Genomic DNA, 5,220 nt, shown 5'->3' with positions numbered 1-5,220 from the left:
ACCTTGGTGGGCATAGCTCTGCGAGCGTCCCTGCTGCAAGCCCTCTTCATCCGGATCACGCCACAGTCTTCTTCAAGCGCCACCATCGACAGAGCAAGCTATAAAGTAGTGGAAATCGAGGCCTGCTTTCACATTGGCGGCAGCATCGAAGAAGCATCGTCCAAGTAACAACCTGCCTTTTCTCAGATAACGCCGGCTGTCCTGTGACGTCGCTACCGTGCTTGCTTCAACCTTGGTGGGCATAGCTCTGCGAGCGTCCCTGCTGCAAGCCCTCTTCATCCGGATCAGGCCGCAGTCTTCAAGCGCCACCATCGACAGGGCAAGCTATAAAGTAGTGGAAATCGAGGCCTGCTTTCACATTGGCGGCAGCATCGAAGAAGCATCGTCCAAGTAACAACCTGCCTTTTCTCAGATAACGCCGGCTGTCCTGTGACGTCGCTACCGTGCTTGCTTCAACCTTGGTGGGCATAGCTCTGCGAGCGTCCTTGCTGCAAGCCCTCTTCATCCGGATCACGCCGCAGTCTTCTTCAAGCGCCACCATCGACAGAGCAAGCTATAAAGTAGCGGAAATCGAGGCCTGCTTTCACATTGGCGGCAGCATCGAAGAAGCATCGTCCAAGTAACAACCTGCCTTTTCTCAGATAACGCCGGCTGTCCTGTGACGTCGCTACCGTGCTTGCTTCAACTTTGGTGGGCATAGCTCTGCGAGCGTCCCTGCTGCAAGCCCTCTTTATCCGGATCAGGCCGCAGTCTTCAAGCGCCACCATCGACAGGGCAAGCTATAAAGTAGTGGAAATCGAGGCCTGCTTTCACATTGGCGGCAGCATCGAAGAAGCATCGTCCAAGTAACAACCTGCCTTTTCTCAGATAACGCCGGCTGTCCTGTGACGTCGCTACCGTGCTTGCTTCAACCTTGGTGGGCATAGCTCTGCGAGCGTCCCTGCTGCAAGCCCTCTTCATCCGGATCACGCCGCAGTCTTCTTCAAGCGCCACCATCGACAGAGCAAGCTATAAAGTAGTGGAAATCGAGGCCTGCTTTCACATTGGCGGCAGCATCGAAGAAGCATCGTCCAAGTAACAACCTGCCTTTTCTCAGATAACGCCGGCTGTCCTGTGACGTCGCTACTGTGCTTGCTTCAACCTTGGTGGGCATAGCTCTGCGAGCGTCCTTGCTGCAAGCCCTCTTTATCCGGATCACGCCGCAGTCTTCTTCAAGCGCCACCATCGACAGGGCAAGCTATAAAGTAGTGGAAATCGAGGCCTGCTTTCACATTGGCGGCAGCATCGAAGAAGCATCGTCCAAGTAACAACCTGCCTTTTCTCAGATAACGCCGGCTGTCCTGTGACGTCGCTACCGTGCTTGCTTCAACTTTGGTGGGCATAGCTCTGCGAGCGTCCCTGCTGCAAGCCCTCTTTATCCGGATCAGGCCGCAGTCTTCAAGCGCCACCATCGACAGGGCAAGCTATAAAGTAGTGGAAATCGAGGCCTGCTTTGACATTGGCGGCAGCGGTAGCATCGAAGAAGCATCGCCCAAGTATCAACCTGTCTTTTAGCACGTTAGTGTTTCTATACTTAGTACTTTTTCCCCTGTTGCTGATGCTGCTGCTGCTGCCCAAATGTGACCATGTCCTGCAATATGATATGCGCCACTTGTGAGCTAACGCTTACTGTTTCAGGCTCTATCATTGAATGTACTGACTGTACTTCTAAATTTCACACCGGGAGATGCTCAGGAATCTCGGACACGACAATCAGGCCAAAGGGAGATGCGTACCGCCTGGCTTGGCGCTGCACGTCCTGTAGACGGCAGAAATTCCGTGTGCAACCTAACAAATCGAGTGATGATTCTGACGCGTAAGGCGTGCGGCAGTTGCTAATAACAGTTAACGGAAACCTTGACCAGCTGGTTCCACTCCGAGAGGTAGTTGAAGGCATTGAAGACACTTCACAATTTCTGAGCGAACAGTACGATGAACTGCAACAACGAACGGAGCAAAATGAAAATGAGATCAAGGATCTAAAACGCAGAACCGAAAGACGAAGGAAACGAGAGCGACGTGAATCAGCTTCACGCTGGAATTGACCAACTTGAATGGAGGAGCCGCCGCTTAAACCCGGAATTTCATGCGATTCAACACTCTGAAAAAGAAAACCTGCTCGAAAAGTTAAACGAAGTAGGCGTGCAGCTGGAACTTCCACAGCTCTCAGAAAATGACGTTGTTTAGGTTCACCGGCTGCCGTCAAAGAAAGAAAAGATACCGGGTATAATCTGTCGCTTCGCGAAACAAGCCGATAGGGACCGCTGGTGGAAAAGCAGAAGTTGCGTGAATCGAAAGACGATGTATTCCTGCTTGAAAGGACCCACGATTTGCTCTTTCAGACAAAGATATGGGCGAAGCGAGCAAACGACAAATATGTGTGGCGCAGCAACGGCCGAGTTCTTGTCCGAAAAGCCGACGGTGAACGTGCAGTAGCTGTTTCTACTGAGAGGGGTCTTGATAAACTCGCTTAAAAACAGTTCTTGATAACGGTGGTTTGTGCGAGTGGAAAGACTTACATATTGCCACAAGTATTCAGTCAGCATTTAGGTAAAAAATTTCAGCAATCCTTTAAAGGCTTTCATCTAAACATCCGCTCAGTTTCTAATAAGAAAAACGACCTCCGCTTGTTTTTTGAACAGCTAGGGCAATCATTTGATACGACACTGTTAACAGAAACATGGTCAATGAGCGATGCGAATATTTTCCGTATCCCAAATTATATTACCTTCTACTTAAATCGGTCATACTCTCGCGGAGGTGGAGTATGCATCCTGGTAAAGGAAGTATTCGAGTGTGACTTACTGCCTGAACTGTTCGCAACAACAACTGACTATGAAATTCTAGCAATAAAAATGGGTTACGGACTGGATTCCGAGGGAAGGGAAGCGTAGCAGGGGGCGACAGAAAGTTAGGTGGGCAGATGAGATTAGGAAGTTTGGAGGGTCAACATGGCCACAATTAGTACATGACCGGGGTAGTTGGAGAAGTATGGGAGAGGCCTTTGCCCTGCAGTGGGCGTAATCAGGCTGATGATGATGATGAAAAATGCAGAACACCATAATTATGGAGTGTTATCGCCCTCCGAATGGCAGCGTTAGCAATTTTTTTGATAAATTAGAAGAAATCTTTGAGTTCTTAATAAAAATCAGCTTGACTTAATTTACGGCGGGGACATCAATATTAATGTGATAAAAAACGATTCCCCAAAATTTACAGTTAGGTATTTTACTGAAAATGAATGGTTTAGTGAATGTAATAGACTTGCCCACTAGAGTTGCTGAAAATTCGTCATCTTTAATTTATATTTTTTTCACAAACGTCATCCCTGAAAAAGTTAAGGTGGGTGTATTTGCCTATGACCTCAGTGGCCACTTGCCTATATTTATTTGCGCGAAAGGGCACGTGCGGGAAAAGGTAACGCAGCCAATGCACCTGATGCAATAAGTAACCCCGCGCAATTTGTCGACATTTCGGGAACAAATAGAAAATGCCTGTTGGAAGATGTATATAAATCCAACGAAGCAAATGGGGCCTATGAAATATGTCTTCACATTGTCAAATCGATATATGAATCTAGCTTTCCCTCAGTGCGCGTTAAGCCAAGCAAAAAAAATTCGGAAACCATGGATTACCTCTGAGCTTCTCAGACGAATCGCGCATAAGAATGTTCCCTATGGGAAGTTTATTTCAACTAAAGATATCGAATTATTCCGCCAATTTAAAGTGTGCCGTAATCGCCGTAATGTCTTTTTATTTTATCACTGTACGGGAACCCTCCTAAAAAAAAACACACACAAAAAAGAAGTAAAGAAAAAAAAAAGAAAGATATATATCTTCAAAAATGTATGGCCTCACACTCACATGTGCAGGTCATAAATACCAGGTTCTCTAGCCGAGTGCCATCCATGCGGTATAACCGAGCTCAGATTGGTCCACCTTGACTGACCAAATAGGGCACCACTGTAGGTTAAATGAGGCGTACAACTCCTGCGGGACCCGCTGTGGTTGCTCAGTGGTTATGGTGTTAGACTGCTGAGCACGAGGTCGCGGGATCGGACCCCGACCACGGCGGCCGCATTTCGATGGGGGCGAAATGCGAAAACACCCGTGTACTTAGAATTAGGTGCACGTTAAAGAATCCCAGGTGGTCGAAATTTTCGGAGTCCTCCACTACGGCGTGCATAATCAGAAAGTGGTTTTGTCACGTACAACCCCATAAATTAATTTTTAATTTAACTCCTACGGGGACGGTAGAGTATCCGTCTCCAGTGCAAGAGGACCGTGATTCAAATCCCGGTGCCGCGCTATTCTCCACCGGAAAATACAAAAAAAAAGCCGTGTGTTGAGAAAATTGCACAAACAGGCCTGGAGTGCGGCCTGATCCCGGTGACCAGAACCGGTAACGCACTCTCTCACCAGAGCAGGATTGGCCACCCTGGTGCAGTACTTGGCCACAACCTCCTATATGAATACAACAATCCCCAGCAGCCGCGAAGCAACTGACCACGGCGGCGGTCAGATCTGTGACGCTGCAGAGGGTGCTAAGAATACCTGGCTCCGGACAGGCCGCCATTGGAATCTGAACCTGGCAACGTTTAACGTTAGAACGCTATCTAGTGAGGCGAGTCTAGCAGTGTTATTGGAGGAATTAGAGGGTAGTAAATGGGATATAATAGGGCTCAGTGAGGTTAGGAGGACAAAAGAAGCATATACAGTGCTAAAAAGCGGGCATGTACTGTGTTACCGGGGCTTAGCGGAGAGACGAGAACTAGGAGTCGGATTCCTGATTAATAAGGAAATAGCTGGTAACATACAGGAATTCTATAGCATTAACGAGAGGGTGGCATGTCTTGTTGTGAAACTTAATAAGAGGTACAAAATGAAGGTTGTACAGGTCTACGCTCCTACATCTAGTCATGATGACCAGGAAGTCGAAAGCTTTTATGAAGACGTAGAATCGGCGATGAGTAAAGTCAAAACAAAATACACTATACTGATGGGCGACTTCAATGCCAGGGTAGGCAAGAAGCAGGCTGGAGACAAGTCAGTGGGGGAATATGGCATAGGCTCTAGGAATAGCAGAGGAGAATTATTAGTAGAGTTTGCAGAACAGAATAATATGCGGATAATGAATACCTTTTTCCGCAAGCGGGTTAGCCGAAAGTGGACGTGGAGGAG

General features: G+C 47.9%; 1 pseudogene; it reads left to right on the top strand.

Moving 5' to 3' along the window:
• The first annotated feature begins 1,625 nt into the window (after window positions 1-1,625).
• On the top strand, window positions 1,626-2,513 carry LOC126534811 (uncharacterized; annotated as a pseudogene).
• Window positions 2,514-5,220: the final 2,707 nt, after the last annotated feature.

This window comes from Dermacentor andersoni, chromosome 7 (genome assembly GCF_023375885.2).
Source record: "Dermacentor andersoni chromosome 7, qqDerAnde1_hic_scaffold, whole genome shotgun sequence".
Taxonomy (NCBI): Eukaryota; Metazoa; Arthropoda; class Arachnida; order Ixodida; family Ixodidae; genus Dermacentor; species Dermacentor andersoni.
Note: the sequence above shows the minus strand (reverse complement) of the source record. Positions and strands in the feature narration are given on the sequence as shown.